Source organism: Candoia aspera, chromosome 2, assembly GCF_035149785.1.
Source record: "Candoia aspera isolate rCanAsp1 chromosome 2, rCanAsp1.hap2, whole genome shotgun sequence".
Taxonomy (NCBI): Eukaryota; Metazoa; Chordata; class Lepidosauria; order Squamata; family Boidae; genus Candoia; species Candoia aspera.
Genome location: NC_086154.1, coordinates 82,132,801 through 82,151,011, shown reverse-complemented (window position 1 = coordinate 82,151,011; position 18,211 = coordinate 82,132,801). Strand labels below are relative to the sequence as shown.

Below are 18,211 nucleotides of genomic sequence, written 5' to 3'. Positions count from 1 at the left end.
TGGCTGAGTGACCTTGGGCCAGTCACTCTCTCTCAGCCCAACTCAGTGCAATGTAGACTAGCCTCCCTGTGGTGCACCCTGGGCAATGTGACTTATCACGGCTAAATAGTCTACGCATCTGGCTGCTGGACCTCACACGAATTTCCCAGCAAGAAAAAGCAGCATGAACACCGACCTGCTATGTCATACAATTAAAAAAAAAAGCAATGATGAAGTATAAGTATTAGTTCCAAGTATCAGTAATTTCATAACAATTCCAAGTATTTCCTTTATGTAACCTGCATTTATGAGCATTAATTAAGCTCAACAAGTTTCAGTTATAGCATCTTGCCTACTTGCAGGTTTTGTGTGGAATTGTCCTTGATAATACCTTGGAAATTTCTACAGTCAATTAATATGTCAACTCAACTCATCAGAAGAATGAGTCACTGAAAGCACATTATGTCAATGCCTTATCATCTACCCAATATTCTACTGCCTTTCCAACACAAATAGAAAACTTCATGCTACAAATCCTTTAGAGCGGGATGTGAGGGGGTTCTTTTGGGGAATAGTACCCAGAATAAGAAGGTTTCCATAGGAAGGTTTGTATTACAAAAAATTAACAAACTTACTTATTTTCTGTCTTGTGTACTCAACAAACTTACTTATTGCTAAGCCTATACTTTCTTAAACTATACCTATGCTAACATCTATGTCTATATAATATTCCTACACAGTCTATTCTTCTTTGTTGCTTGAGCTCACACCAAAGTCTTTAGCCACCATTTAGCCACTTTCAACTTGGCTTCTGTTGTCAGCTGCTGCTCTAAACTGCTGCACAGTTTCCCAGTCTTTTCTGGGGTGAGAAAAGGAAGGTGCTTTACCAGCAGCTGGCTGGCTGTAGCTTCTCAGCATGGTTGCTGGAGTGGTGAAGCTCCTGGGCTCTGCAGCTCCTTCCTTACCATCAGCTGTCTGTTGAGCTGACCACTGATGGTAAGGATGGAGTTGCAGAACCCAGCAGCTTCATCACTCCAGCAGCCATCCTGCACATCCTTCCTTTCTGCTCTCCCACATGAAGTTTTCCTTTTATAATTGAATACAGATGTGGTGCAATGCTCTTCAGGCTGCTTTAAAGTCCTTGGAGAGAAAATAAAGGGAAGGAAAAGGTCATGCTGGTCACTGCAAGGCTTTACTTCCATGCAGGGGTAGATAATCTTTTTGCTGTCAAGGGCACATTCATTTTTAGCTACTGTTTGTTTGTTTGTTTGTTATTCACATTTCTATAACCGCCCATCTCCCCCTAAAAGGGGGACTCTGGGCGGTTTACAATAGCATATACACAGGGAGCAAGCCCCACACTCACCAGCACTGATGATGTTACCTAGTTGGGTAATGAAATGCCCGCAAGCAAACAACCAAGCTCAGAGAGCACCAAGGACACCACAGTTCAACCCTGAGATACAGATATTCTCTTCTATTGAAAAGCTGGATTCCATCTACTATGGCCTCTCAGCAGGGGGTCAAATTACCAGGCACTTTAGGGGTCACTGTTATGCCACACCAAAAACTAGGGGCTTGTCACACCTAGTCAAGACCAATCCACCAAAAGGAACCTTTTATATGCTTACCACTTTTCAAAGGCACATTCACAATGCTAGAATTAAGAGTTGCCTTCACTCAACTCTCAAAGCAAAATAGGTTCCTCTCTGTTTAGGATATGTGCAACTCTGTACGCATATCATCCAAAGGGCCTGTTGGTACAAGCTCGGGTTTGGTACAAATTACTGCCCTATCCTACTCCAATAGCAAGAAGCTTCTTCTGGATCTCAGTTTCCTCCACAGATAAAAGGAACTAACTTTATTAAATGATAATCTTCTCTGGTTTACATAATCATCTACACAGGCATAGTGTCAAGAGTCACCAGGGTTCAAATGTTAGATATTTGTTCATTTCCATGGTACTCCAGACTAAACTGCAGATTCTCTTTTGCAAAGAGAAGGGGGAAAGCTAAACAGAAAATAAACTGTTCTTGTGCTGTTTATAACTTGGCTAGAAATGAAGTAGACAACTTGTTTAAGTTTGCCCCACTTTTATCTAGCACTGTTAATAATGCCACTTGTATTTTATATTGTTTTAATATATATTCTAGATACTTTTCAGAAATTCACTCAGTTGATTGAGTTGTGAATCACTGCTTAAATTTAAATAAGGGTATGAAAAATGTCTTTTAGCCAGTTAGATAATTTGCATTGAAGGTTGAATTTGCATCCTCTTGAAGGAAGCCACCCTGCCTTCTCATTCCACTGTAGTAACTCTAAAACCAAAGGATAATGATCAACCAATTATTCACCAACGCCTGTATGTCACTAAGATAAACACTGATAAACATTTTAAGATAAACTGTGATAAACATCATAGAAGCTGGAGATACATGCTTATCCACTAACTCTTATGTATGACACTACAGCATTTCTTCTTCTGCTTGTTCCTCACATAAAACTAAACATGTTCATTTAAGACAGTCCTTGTTATGTGTGGTAAGAGAACACATTTTTCATAACCTCTCTTAAGATGGTATAATAGCTCTTGGAGAAAGCAAATCGTCTTGGTCCACCTCATGTCTCCTTCATTCTGGTACCAATTGTGCAGCCCAATTGTAGCAAGAGTAATGGGGTAGCTCTTTTTTGATCTTTCAAAGACTCTTTCAGATAATTGTGAGTTAAACCAATGCAAATAAAGGAGGCAATGATGATACTGGCCCCTCAGATGTTGTGAAATGAGTTCAAAAGCCATCCTGGGAACTGCACCCATAATAAGAAAAAGAAAATGCTATTTTCTTTATTAAATACATAAAAGAAAAAGGAACTTCCATACCATATCCACTTTATTTAAGTCAAGTATAAACAGGTTTCTGTACCTTTGAAGGGCATGCCAAGAAGCAAGTTCATGTTATGGCCCAGTCTTAAAACGATGATGTCTAGAACACTCCAAACAGTTTTCTGTACATTAAAGGATTGATTGATGATGGGTAAGTGTCAACTTTTCTCAGTATTAGAACTTTCTCCAGAAAGCTAGGCCTTCGCATAATGTGTCATACTTCACAGTATGATAATTTGAGCCAGGTCATTTGTGCCTTGAGTGAGAACTCCAGATTAATTTGTTTGATGGTCCATTTATTTTTGTTGTTTCTGGGTTTTTTGGCTGTCCATGGTATTCTTAGGAGGATTCTCAACACCAGATTTCAAGTGCATCAATACTCTTTCTATCCTGCTTCTTCCAAGTCCAGTTTTTGCTTCCATAGAGTGTCACAGACCTGAATTATTCTGAACTTTTTAAGTACAGACATCACACCATCTGAATATCTTTTCCAAGGACTTCATGGCTGCTGTACCAAGCATTAATCCACAGCATATTTCTTGACTGCTTTTTCCTTTACATTGATGTTTGATCCTAAAAGGCAGAAGTGTCTACCACTTCGATATCTTCATTGTCAATTCTAAGGCTGGTTGTTGTACCTGTTGTCATTAATTTGGTCTTCTTTACATTTAATTTTAGTCCCACTTTTTCACTAAACTCCTTGACTTTTATTACTGCAGATTCTTTGCATTTTCAGCTATCAGAATAGTATCATCAGCATAGCACAGGTTATTGATGCTTCTTCCTCTAGTTTTAAAGCCAAGCCCATCTTCTTCCAGCCCAGTTTCCCTTAATAAATATGCAGCATACAGTTTGAATAAATAAGGCAGAGTATACAGTCCTGTCTCACTCATTTGCCAACCTGGAGACAATCTGTTTAGCCATGTTCTGTCCATACATTAGCTTCATAACCTATATGTATAGGTTTTGCATGAGGACAATGTGATGTTCTGGGATTTCCTGTTTTCCAAGGATATTCTACAGCTTGACAGGGTTGACACAATTGAAGATCTTTCTATAGACAATGAAGCACATTTCTCCATCCTTGGCAGTCTCTTTTCACATTCATCTTTAACAACTTCTTTAAGTTCATTCCAAAGTTCCTCTTGTTCTCTATTAATGAGGTTCAGGACTTCAAAGCAATTCTTGATCTTGTTGTTGTTTATTCATTCAGCCGCTTCCAACTCTTCGTGACTTCATGGACCAGCCCACGCTAGAGCTTCCTGTCGGTCGTCAACACCCCCAGCTCCCTCAGGGACGAGTCTGTCACCTCTAGAATATCATCTATCCATCCTGCCCTTAGTCGGCCCCTCTTCCTTTTGCCTTCCACTCTCCCTAGCATCAGCACCTTCTCCAGGGTGTCCTGTCTTCTCATTATGTGGCCAAAGTATTTCAGTTTTGCCTTTAATATCATTCCCTCAAGTGAGCAGACTGGCTTTATTTCCTGGAGTACGGACTGGCTTGATCTTCTTGCAGTCCAAAGCACTCTCAGAATTTTCCTCCAACACCACAGTTCAAAAGCATCTATCTTCCTTCGCTCAGCCTTCCTTATGGTCCAGCTCTCACAGCCATATGTTACTACGGGGAACACCATTGCTTTAACTATGCGGACCTTTGTGGTCAGTGTGATGTCTCTGCTCTTAACTATTTTATCGAGATTTGTCATTGCTCTTCTCCCAAGGATTAAGCGACTTCTGATTTCCTGACTTCAGTCAGCAACTGCAGTAATCGTCGCACCTAGAAATACAAAGTCTTTCACTGCTTCTACATTTTCTCCCTCTATTTGCCAGTTATCAATCAAGCTGGTTGCCATAATCTTGGTTTTTTTGAGGTTTAGCTGCAAGCCAGCTTTTGCATTTTCTTCTTTCACCTTCATTATAAGGCTCCTCAGTTCCTCTTGGCTTTCAGCCATCAAAGTGGTATCATCTTCATATCTGAGCTTGTTAATGTTTCTTCCAGCGATTTTAACTCCAGCCTTGGATTCCTCAAGCCCAGCATGTCGCATGATGTGTTCTGCGTACAAGTTGAATAGGTAAGGTGAGAGTATACAACCCTGCCGTACTCCTTTCCCAATCTTAAACCAGTCCGTTGTTCCCTGGTCTGTTCTTACCGTTGCTACTTGGTCATTATACAGATTCCTCAGGAGGCATACAAGATGACTTGGTATCCCCATACCACTAAGAACTTGCCACAATTGGTTATGGTCCACACAGTCAAAGGCTTTAGAATAGTCAATAAAACAGAAATAGATGTTTTTCTGAAACTCCCTGGCTTTTTCCATTATCCAGCGGATATTGGCAATTTGGTCTCTAGTTCCTCTGCCTTTTCTAAATCCAGCTTGTACATCTGGCAATTCTCGCTCCATGAATTGCTGAAGTCTACATTGCAGGATCTTGAGCATTACCTTACTGGCATGTGAGATGAGTGCCACTGTTAGATAGTTTGAACATTCTTTAGTGTTTCCCTTTTTTGGTATGGGGATGTAAGTTGATTTTTTCCAATCTGATGGCCATTCTTGTGTTTTCCACATTTGCTGGCATATAGCATGCACTACCTTGACAGCATCATCTTGCAAGATTTTGAACAGTTCAGCTGGGATGCTGTCATCTCCTGCTGCCTTGTTATTAGCAATGCTTCTTAAGGCCCATTCAACCTCACTCTTCAGGATGTCTGGCTCTAGCTCAGATTGATCTACTCCTTGAAAATTGTGGGTATATGCTCAAGGTCATATGGTGGAGGCTTTCTTCTTCCATTTTAGGTTGAGTTGGAACTTGCACATGAGCAATTCATGATTTGTTCCAGGGTCAGCCCCTGAGCATATCTTTGCTGTTATAACTGAGTTTTCCCATGTTCTTGAACCAATAATATAGTCAATTTGATTTCTGTATACTCCATCTGGTGATGTCCATGTATGCATGTGTCATTTAGGTTGTTGCAAGACTTACAATGAAGAAATCTTTGGACTGGCAGAAATTGATCAGTCATTTTCCTGCTTCTTTTCTGTTTTCTAGGCCCAGTTATGTTTTTCTCCTTAACATTTCCAACTTTTTGCATACAACAACAAGTAGCACATTCTAATTATATGTTCTGTTGGTTTCAGATTGTACTTGACCATAAAACTTGTCAACCCCCTCTTCTTCTGCATCAGCATTTGGAGCATAAACTTGAATAACTGTCATATTAAAGGGTAGTTTCAATGAACCCAGATACTGTCCTTGCTATATCCTTCCTATGAAAGCAGATTTCTATATCCTTCCTTCTTTATTTTTTGTGTTCTTAGTAGTGAGCCATAGGATTTTCTGACTGAAAGTGTCCAATTCCAGTCCTTTTCAATTTGCTGATTCCTAAGATGTCAATGTATTCTCAAATAATTTCATCTTTCACTATGTTGAGTTTTCCCATGTCATTTGTTCTTGTTCCTGATATAAGACTCCAGCGTTGGATTTTGTGTTTCCTGCAGTAACATCAGCAACTGGATGTCCTAAAGGCTTTAATCTAGTTATGTCATGAACACCATCAATATTCCGAAAGATCCTCAGCTCTTCCTCAATAGCTGGACCTGTTTCACTAAGATTACAGTCCAGAATTCAGAATAAAAACAGCATTGGTTGCACTTGTTGGTGACCTATGGTGGAGCCAGGATGGTGATGGGGTGTCCATCCTTGTACTCCTTGATCTGTCAGCAGTTTTCGATGCCATCAATCACAGTATTTTTCTGGATCAGCTGCAGGGTTTGGGAAGGGGGGGCACTAAGTTGCAGTGGTTCTCTTTTCTTCACAGCTGGTTCCAGTCAGTGTTGGGGGGGGGAGGCTGTGCCCTCAGTCTTTCATTGCCCTGTGCCTCCGAGCTCAATGCTCTCTGCCCTCCTGTTTAACATCTGCATGAAACCTCTGGGGGAGTCATGCCCCAGTCTGGGGTTCAATATAATTATATGCAGATGATACCAAGTTGTACATCTTAACCCCGGGCCAGCCAAGTGATGCTATCAATCTCCTGTCCCAGTCTCCAACAAGAACAGTAACCTTTGTTCAACCACAACTGAAAGGTTACAAGTTATTTGCCTCCAATAACAGAAATAGAAGTTCTATGCAAAGCTTTAGGTGACATGACAGGGGAAGAGTAGTTTGTTTGTTTGTTTGTTTGTTTATCATATTTCTTTACCACCCAACTCATATTGCAACGACTCTGGGAGGTTTACAAGCAAATTAAAATAAAAGAATTAAAGTATCATTAAAAATAGATACAGTATAAAATATAAATACACATATAAAAATATAATTGTCTCCAGCCTCATCCCATACTCCAAATATCATCAGTCTCTGCTAACCCCTGGCCAAAGATGTATGTGACAAGGTATGATCATCACATTCAGCTTTTCCCTACCTCCATTCCAGTTGATTGGTTGCTACTTTCTAGGAGTAAGAAAACGTGGTGGCTAAGTGGTACAGCACATTCTCTGATGGCAGTATTCCAGGTTCAGTGTTTGGACATTTCAAGTAAATTTTGGGGAAAACACCTAGAGAGCCTCTCTTAATCAGTGTCAGGCAGCCTTCCTTAGCTCCACAGAAGGTGTAGATTGGGAAACGGACAGTATCATTCATTCATTCATTCATTCATTCATTCATTCATTCATTCATTCATTCATTCCTTGTATAACCTGCTGCAATCCAGTAAAACTGCATGAACCAGCAGTCTGACTCAGTAAAAGGTAGCTGGATTTGCTGATCCATAAGATAATATTACTTTATTAAACAGACTTGGGAGATAGGAAGTAAAGTGTATCAGAAGTAGTTGCATGTTCTCTATAAATAGTTAAGCATCTTCAGAGAAACAAAGACCAATATCAGACTGCCCTCAATTTTGAAAAATGTGTAAACTACTCAAGATGCTTTTTAGCCCTCCCCAACCTTAAACAATAATAATAGTAACAACAATCACATAAAATATTGCATGTGGTTGAACAAACCCACAGGTAACATAGTTATTATAGCAGCTGGTATTACAGGATAGTGAGAGCCAGTTTGGTGTAGTGGTTAAGGCACCAGACTAGAAACCGGGAGACCGTGAGTTCTAGCCCTGCCTTAGGCACAAATCCAGCTGGGTGACCTTGGGCCAGTCACTTTCTCTTTCAGCCCTAGGAAGCAGGCAATGGCAAACCACTTCCAAAAAACCTTGCCAAGAAAACTGCAGGGACTTGGTCTCAGTCTCCGAGAATCGGACATGATTGGATTAAAAAAAATTACAGGATGGGGGATGGGGGTGAGAAGAAGCATATCAAAAAAAAACCTGGCATGTTATACATTGTGACAGCCTATATAGGCAGTAATTCATAAATAAATGAGATATACACCCCAAAGCCTAGTACTTCTGGTAATCCCCTCACATACTGTAGTACAGATGGGTATTAGTTCATCAAGAGCTCAGGGCTACATTCACCTGAGCAAGAGTAATAGCAGAGGCTGGATCTCACCATCAGGACTGGGAAAGGAAAATTGGGAGGGCAATGAAAGAAAGAAACTGAAAGATACTCTTTTAGTGATAGGCCAATAAAACCTGAGTCAAACCCAATATTCAAGAACTTCTTTTTGTTGGCAATGTGTGGCCATTTATAGATTATGTACTATTTTTCTGGCTGCTCAATTTTGCCCTCATTGTAGTTTGCAAATCCTGTTCAGGCTGTTCCACATTGAGCACACTATAATATTGTAAACAAGAGGCAATTAAGGCATGGATTCATGCCCAGATCTTCCAGGGTTTTAATATCTTGCCATATAATTTGTTTAGAGTGTGACTTTAAATAACAGGTGAAACCGCCCTCTTTTGTGAGGTACAAAAACATCAGTTAAAATATAGGAAATTGCATTATCACCTATATAAAAGCTATTATAATGCATTTAGTACTTCCTCTTCTAAATTGCTGTGTAAAATTTAAATATTTCTTCTCAAAAGTTCCCAATATATTCTTTCTCCACATGAGATTATATTATTAAACTTTTACAGAGTTATTACATTCTGAATGTTATATAACTTCTGATATATATAAAAAGCCTTTTATATACCTTTTACTAAAGTTTTACAAGTAACATTTTCACTTTCATGATTACCATGCAGCACAAGTTCTCAGACATCTTTGCGGAGGAGAAAGATTTCAGTCTAAATCCAAGGCTAATTCTTTAAGAGGAAGCCATTGAATTACTTTAAAGTGAATATGTAAATAATCAGAAATCATAGAAAGCTGTCCCATACTGAGATACTCCATTGCTCATCTGGTTTAGGGTTACTATACAACTCTTCCGCAAACGGTTCACCTTTAACTATATTGGGCTAGAATCATCAGGATTCTCAGCCAACATAGAGAAGGCACCAGATCGATACGGGCAGTTTACAATGATCCATAGCAGCTTTCCAAGTCTCAGCATATACAAAAGATTGAATGTAGGGACTTCTTCTGGTAAACCATGCACCTTACCACAGAACGATGGTTTTGCAGTTGCTGCCAAAAGCTTTCATGTGATGAGATTTTTCAGATTAAATTTAAGTCTACCTTAGTTGGTGAGATGGCTAGCTATTATCAGAATTCAAATACTAATCATAAGGACATCCATATATATTTTGAAGAGCTTCACTAAATTTCAACCATACAGCTTTGGCTGGGGGTTTTTTTAGGGAGTGGGTGGATTGTCAACTAAAGCAATACCAAAAGAGACAAAAAAGCCATTTCAATATTTCACACCTTCCCTGTCTGGTGATGTCTCTGCATCACAACTCTGCAACCACAGAGGCTGTTTTTTAATCTACCACTGCAAAATGCATATCATTTTCCATCTATAGGGGAACAGTGACCTCTCAGGCATCTGGAGAAATAGAGGAAAGTTTCTTGGGATAGCCACTTGACCGCCAATTCCATTGTGCAAAGCAGGTGTTAGAAGGGATTGTGCTTGCTGAGTCAAGTGTGCTTTGGATTGGCAGGCCATGATTGTAGCTACTGATAGTAATTAGGCCTGAAGTTCCCAAACCATCCTGAGAGCTTTACAGAAGTTGCTTGAGAACACTGGCTGGCAAATTTATTAAAAGCTTGGGGGCAGCACTTTCAGTCTAATGTGCTATCAACCCCATTCTGCCAGCTGTGTTCCCATTCAGGAAGATGGCATTGTTGAGGTGAAAACCTCCATATCTTACACTGAAATAATCTTTAGTATCTGCTGCAGAATATGAGGGACTTAAATAAAAAATTAATCAGATGTCTATGGGTACAGCATTAGTCAGTCCGCTAGGTCTGTCCACTGCTCTGGCATCTGATTTTGAGAGCAAAAGGTATTTCCCTCCCAAACCTGCATTTTCTGTAGTGCCAATTACCATCATTCTCTTCCCTGCCTTCTCACCCTCACTAAGGGCATGGAAGTCCAAACACACACTGTATAACTGGAATGAATAATGCAATTCAAAATGAGATATGAATGTTTTCCTATTTACGTAATTAATCTTGAGTATTATTTGGCTTCTGGGAACTCAATTTGAAGTAATAACGCTGGTTCAACAATTGTAATTGTAGTGGAAGACCAGTTTTAGGATTGGATCTATTCCACTTTCTGTCCAGAGTAATGTGTATATTCCGAGATGTCCTTAATTGGATTTCTCAAAAATACAATCAGGAAGATAAATTTAGCCCATCCCACCCCCACTCCCACCCCAATTTCTCATTCTTTGAAGACTAACCTTTTTAGGTCAGTTAGGACTTATAATTGAAGGTCTTCAAGTAAACATATTGTTTTGTGTATGTGTTTAACTGATGCCAAATTACAGGATTAAGTTGCAGGCAAGTAACCACTGGCCACCAGTCTTTTCTGTCTATCATGCAGAGTTGAAGTGCTACATAAATTTATCCATGATCAAGAGACTTCCTCTACCTCCTACTGCCTCTGTCCCACTGCCATTAAAAAAAAATCTAGTCCATTATCTCTTGATGGTTTATCATATTTAGCTTCCTGCCCTGATATTCCTTCTCCTTAGTATTCTTCTTTGATCTCCTGCCCTCTCCGGCAAGAGAACAAAAAATAAGGGGGATATACCTTGTTCCTTCTTTTTTGATGATAGCATCCACTGAATTCAGAATGAGGCAAACAAACGGACAACAACACATTTCAGCAGTGGCAAGCTGGGAGAAGGAGAAGACACTGTAGGCGAGTCAACTGAAAACCTCTTTCCCCACAGCCCCTCAACATTTGGAGTCAGAACTGCAAATAACTGTTGAATAGTTAGAAAGATAATGGAAGCCAATGTCAGACTGCAGATCTTCACTAAAATGGTTGTGCTTAGTTTCCTGAAGACTTTCTAACAAAATTCCATACTGAACTGTGTGTAACTTTTCTTGCTTTAGTGGGAACATGACATGAAGACATTTGCTTGTCTTTAAGTATGTCAGCCTCTACCTCTGCCTAAACTGAAAAATGCAATCATCTGATCATTTAAATCTAGAAATATAAAAGGTTTGTATTTAGATCACAAGCCACAAATAGAACTTGTTGGAAGACTCTGGACCAATTATATGCTCAACTAAACCAAGTTCACATGAATTAAAAGAGGGAGATTGCTGCTTTGAGTTCCTAGGGAAAAATTGAATATGATAGAAAAATCAAATTAAAATCTGAGGAATTGGAAATTCTCTCCTGAAATATACTGAGGATGCTCTGATTTCATGACTAACTTGTAGTATTTAACAGAATGTGCTCTTTCCTGCTGTTGAGCTGAATTGCTATCCATCCATCCATCCATCCATATATGTTTGGATTGGCAGATAGTCATAGCAGCATGAAATTGGCTGTCCCTATTGTTGGTCCTATCCATCCTCATCTGCCTCTGCTTCAAGTCCCAACAGACAACTGACTTACCTCCAAAGTAATGAGTGACAAAGCCTAAGATAATTTAGAGACTTTGGACAATGTTGGAATAAAGGTGAAACCCCTGTTTTAATTCCAAAAAGCTAAGGATAGCTTAAACCTTTCTCACTAATGGGCTGGGGACAAGTTGAAGGCAACATCAAAAGAAGACAACAGAAAAAAGATGTTGCAGGTCATGCTTGTGACAGTTAGGTGGAATTAGGGGAGTCCCAATGTCACTTTCAACTACTGCTGTTTGAAAAGTTTATGCCAATATTTACTGGTAAAATTACAGCAATCTTGATTGTTAATAAATACAGTCATCTTTCCTCAATTTTCCATTTGATGGTGTCTAAACACTATGAAAAACACAGTAGTGTCTTATCAAAACAACATCATTATTTTAAAGATTATTCATTCCCCACAAACTCTTTATAAACACTACAATGAGTTTGCAAAGATTTCAGACTTACCCTTGAGCACCCTCTTCTGGAGAGCTATTTATCTGCTCCATTCATTATTTTGGAATTATATAATTATTCTCAGCTTGGCACATTGCACTAAAATCATTTTCCCACTAGTAACATTTAGGATCTCCCTACTATGACCTAGGTATCAGTGAAAAGATTTAAAGCCTGACCTCATTGCTGTTATTTTGGCACATCAATAGTTGGATGATTTTAGAAATCATTCTAAGCCACTGGTGGAGAAATGGCCCAAGTAAAAAAAAAAAATTCATGGTGGTTTCTGTGATGTTTGAACCTTGTCACAATTACCTACAACCTCATAACTGAACCAAGTGATGTTTTTGTTTTGAAATCTTAGTCTACTGAAGATCTGCTGAAACAGAATAGTAGTTGGCAAATAAATCACATAATACATAGAGCCAGTGTGGTGTAGTGGTTAAGGTGCTGGCCTAGAAACTAGGAGACTGTGAGTTCTAGACCTCTCTTAGGCATGAAAGCCGGCTGGGTGACTTTGGGCCACACTCTCTCTTAGCCAACCCACCCCACAGGGTTGTTGTTGTGGGGAAAATGGGAAACAGGAGTGTTGGGTATGTTTGACACTTGAGAGAGAGAGAGACAGACAGACAGACAGAGGGATAAAAATATAATAATAGAAACATTCATTTTTTCCTATCAGATTAGCATATTCAGACATTTATGTTAATATCTTGAAGAGTACAATGTCAAAGCTGGCTTACATTTGTACATGAGCCATTACAAATGGGACAGAAACACCTGTCATGTCATCCAAACAATGCATTGGACACAGGCAGTTATATATTAAATTGCAAGTTACCAAGTAACCAGGTATCGAGTGATATGCGAAACAGTTTTGAGTTTGTAGACATCAAACTTTGATCATGAAGAAGAAAAGGCTAAATTGGAGAATGAGCCAACTCACTTGTATTTACATTTTGAAGAAAAATGCAAAAAGGAGCCATAAATATTAAAATACATGCAAATACAAGCTTCAGTGCAAAAAAGCACATAGCATGCGTGTTTACCAGGTCAGACTTTACTGTAGAGCAGAATACTGAAAAGCAGAAACAAGAAAAGCAGTCAATTCATTTCCATGCACAAAAAGGCAAACATTCAGCCAAGTAAATGTGCCTGAGCCACCGAGTATTGATGGCAGTTACTGCAATTGTCTCAACACTTAGGTATCATTTGTATTTGAAAAGTAAAGTGGAATTGGCCTTTAAAAGCTGGGGGCATGAGCTAGTTATATAAATATAACTATATTGGTAATTTTACCAGCTCATTCCCTCACTTCTGTTAAGAGTTCACTAACTTCAGGCAGTCACTCATGCCCTGGTCACCTCATGGCTTGACTACTGCAATGCATTCTACATGGGGATGCCCTTGAAGACCACCCAGAAGCTTCAGCTGGTCCAGAATGCAGCAGTGTGGGCAGTGATGGGCAAGCCTCAGTATGTCCATGTAATGCCGCTGCTTCATGACCTGCACTGGTTGCCAGTTTGCTGCCACGTGCTGGTTGCTACCTATAAAGCCCTACATGGCACAGGGCCTGGTTACTTGAGGAACCACCTGTCTCCCATAGTACCTGCCCAACTGATCTGATCTGGCAGGTTTGGTGCACTTCAGGTTCCATCAATTAAACAATGCCACCTATCAGGACCCTGGAAGTGCGCCTTCTCTGCAGTGGCGCCTGCCCTCTGGAATGAGGTTCCCCCCCAAATTCAAATGACTCCCACCCTACTGGCATTTCAAAGGACCTTAAAGACCTGGCTCTTCACCCAGGCCTTTGGAGGGCACAATTGATGTCCCTTTCTTCCTTCCTGTTTCCCTCTGGGTTTATTTTCTTTGCCCTCGTTGTTCCTTTGTCTTGTGCTGTTTCTGTGTTTTTGTATTGTTCTCTGTTTTTTACATGTTTTAACAGTTGTAAACCGCCCAGAGTCACTGAGAGTCAGGCAGCATATACATTTAATAAATTATTATTATTATTATTATTAAAGAGAGATAAGTATAGCAGATATATAGATTCCCCCTCCCTCCCCAGAATGTCCCTTGCTGAGAAGGAACTAGCTTGAGTAGGGTAATACCAAATGCTTGAATGAGGCCTTGGATTGTAAGAGTTTCATTTTAATTATGTTCTCTGCTTGACTATATTTTACTCAACACTGTTGTCCTAAGTCGTTGTGAACACTCAGAGAAGTTCTATTTTTTACTAAAGGTCAAGTCTTAAATCATTCTAATAGGTTATCTCAGTAATCAAAAACACAATCCTTAAAATGTTCCAGGGTGCCATTCTTCAAAGGCAAAGATTCTACACACTCCTGCTGCAAAGTTCAAAAGAAACAGTTTTTGTTGTGAAAAAACTCGGGAGAGGTAGGAAAGCAGCCTCCACATCATCATATCTGACATAGCAAAAGAAGAAGCCACTTTGATGGTCTATGTTTTAAGGTTACAAACCAGTACACATGTACTGCTAGTGAGAAAGAGGAGAACTTGGCTAGCTAGATCTTACCTGCAAAGTCAGGGAAGATGATCCAGCTTGCATGGTGTTTTGCTTTGTTTTTGTGCCTTTTAAGTCAGTGTTGACTCCTGGAGACTGCCTGGACAAGTCCCAGCAGTTTTCTGGGCAAGATTTCAGAAGGGGTTTGCCATTGCCTCCTTCCTAGGGCTGCGAGAGAGTGACAGGCCCAAGGTCACCCAGCTGGCTTTGTACCAAGGGCTGTACTAGAACTCACCATCTCCTGGTTTCTAGCCTGATTCCTTTAGCAAGAGAGAAAAGCTCATTGATGTGAATGCGTAACCTTTCCCCATTATTCCAGCTCCATTTTGCCGTTAACACCCTTACATTTGTTTCTACATATGGCTATATAGAACTTGGATGTTGCTGGGGATGGGGGAACAGAACACAGCACAGAGTCGCAGGAGGGAATTTCTATTTGCAGAACAGCCTATTTCATAACTGACAAGGTGCATTGCATCCATTCACAGGATTTAATTATAAAAGCACGCAGAACTAAAAGTACTGGCGACTCAAGCTTACAATTTTGTTGTCCGGTGTTGAAATACTGAAAACCCTTCATTTACTCCTTTGCTTTTTTGTGGAGGTGTCTGTGAATGTTTGTTTTGGTCAGGAGGATGAGAGATGGGGGTCACTCCAGCTTCCATGAGCTACTCTTAAGAAAACTAGAAAACATCGTCTTCAAGTAAACAACTAGTTTTTAAAAATTCAGTGCAGAGCCATTTCTTGTAAACATCATTGCCTTAAGCATCCCCTTCCCATTCATAAATACAGATTTTTTCCCCCAGTTATTTTAACTTGCCAAATACAAGCCCTTTCCTGAACCTTCCTTCTCATACTGTATTTCCATTTTTTTTTTTAAAAACAAGGAAAAGAGGAACAGACAGGTTGGAAATCATTGAGTGTGACCAGGGTAGAGAAAAAGTGGTACTTCAGGAAAATAATAAAAATAAGCTTTAAAAAGTTAAAATGGGATTTTCAATTGACATCACATGTCTGTGGATATTTTTTTTAACTGAAAATACGAAGTTTCCTTTTAAGCATAACATGACTAAATATAAGCCTGAGTATAAGCTTTTTAGCCCTAGTATTGATCTCAAAATAGTACCAGAAAGGCTTTTCTACATAATTCATGGTCCATACAATCATTTTTTTATATATATTTGAGTTATATCCCATCTTTTCTTCTGGAAGTTCGTGTATATAGCACTTCCTTCTCCATTTTTTTCCCTCCAAAACATCTCTATGAGTAGTCTGGACTGACAGAAAGTGACTGGTCCAAAGTTACCTGCTGAGCTTCGGTGGCTGACAGTGGTTTCCCTGGTCTTTGTCCAACACCTTAAGGCAGGCTGGGGAATTCTGGGAGTTGAAGTCCACACATCTTAAAGTTGCCAAGGTTGAGAAATACTCCCTCAAGCACTACACTACACTGACTCTCATTTATACTCTATCAATAAGCCACAGAATTCCATGTCCTATACTAGCTCATAAGAAAAATTATATGAGGAGATATATTTATTCCTATCCCATTATAAGTTAAAAGGAAGAAGTATACAATATGAAATAAAGATGCAAGGACTGGTCAGAAAAAAATGAGACAAGAGTGAAAATTATCAGCACAGTGACAAATGCTATATATACACACTTTTTTTTCTCACTGTGTTCACTGCAAAATCATGAGTTAATACTGCTAACGGTGCTATTATCTATTGTTTGAAAGCAATAGATTGGAACAGTGCAATGCATTTTAGCAGCTTTTCTTCATTGTCATTTGCCATTCTTAACCCTGAAATCATTTTCAGCATTTAAAATAAAAAATTTCATATATGTTGGGCTTGAAGATTCTACTGGGCATATCAGTCTCTCCATCCCTGACCATAATATCTCTGAATACAATGCTACTTTTATCTTCAGAGAGTTGTTCCACTTTCCTTGGCAAAAGAAATTTGTGACTGCTTAGTACATGTCACCTAAGGAAGCACAAATTGCTATGTCTAAAACTACAAGTCCTAGTTTTAGCTGCACATTCTATATGTTAGAGAAGGGTTTGAGACATGTCGTTGACTGGGTTCACATATTATACGAAGTCATCATATGTATTGTTTCTTTTACATTTATGCTTATTGTGTTGTTTGAATCCAGCCTCTATTTAGAATGTTATACTTCATCATGCTATGCTTTGTCAATTTTTGTGTATTAAAAATACAGAACATTTTTATGTCTGATTACCTGCAGCAAATTTTACAATATGTAAAGTAGTTGAAAAGGAATATCAGGAGTATCTTCTCCACCTGTTCAATACTGCCCTATTCTCCAATCAACTTCATTTTATTTTGCTCAATGAACAGCTGATTCCATAAAGGCAGAATTAAAAAGGGAAAGAACAATGTGCAACCTTGTATCATCTGTTACCACAGTTTCCTTGTGGCAACACAAAGTTTAGCTACTCTATGGTGATAGATAGAACCTCCTAAGAGAGGAAATTCACAATAATTACCTCTTCTTCCTGGATATTGATGCAGCAGGTATAAGATAGGATGATTCTGAATACCCTGCAGAAATAAGAATACAGCAACTCATGGTGAACTGTTTCTAACTCCCCAGATGCGAACAAGGATGTCTGCAAGCATGATTTAGCCTTCCGCCCTCATGATAATAGTACTATAGTTAGGCCAGGCCGCCTCGGATCTCTAGCTTCAGATCATACCCATACTCCATGTCTTGGGTCCTTAGTGTGAAAAACAGAATCCAAGACTAGATCTAGTACTGGATCTTGTCTTTTGAAAGTGGAGATGGGGGGGGGGGAATGTGATCCTTTTCATTTGGCTCTGTTTGGACATTAGTTGCTTTTTGACTGGATTAGCAGAGCAACAAACTCCTGGAGATTAAATATATCCTATTTCAACCTCTGGTCTCAATGGACAGGGATAAATTCTGAGTTGCTGACCACAAACAACTGGCCATTTATATTTTCAGGCAGTCCCAAGTACCCAAAGAATGAAGCAGAGGAAAAGGGACAGAGTGGAGTCTAAAAATGGCATTGTGAAATAAACTTATTAAATGCCCCGCCTTGGTCCAGAGGTGATTGTTGTTTTTGTATGGGCTTATTTTCCTGCAATATGGAGCAGGAGGAAATGGCTAACTGCTTTTGTAGGAGGTGATTCAGGGCAGGATTTTTGTGCTAAGGAAGCCACACCTGCAGAAGACACCAAACAAACCTGAGCTGTATTGTTTTTGTGGTCTGACATTTAGGTGATGTAAAAAAAAAATACAAGGGGGGCAGACAAGTCAAAGGAAAGTGATGGGAATATCTGGCCCAATTAACTTCACCAGGCTGTCAACAAGGAGTCAACTATTTTGAATTTCTGTCACACTCTGTTTCAAAATATCATTTCATTGTATTCAGTGCTCAGCTCTCCCAAATCAAAATATTATC

At 39.4% G+C, this 18,211-nt stretch overlaps 1 protein-coding gene across 2 annotated transcripts in view; it reads left to right on the top strand.

Moving 5' to 3' along the window:
* The window catches only part of FGF1 (fibroblast growth factor 1), a 60,566-nt gene that overhangs the window by 14,277 nt on the left and 28,078 nt on the right, over window positions 1-18,211 (top strand). The gene's annotated exons all lie outside the window — the stretch shown is intronic.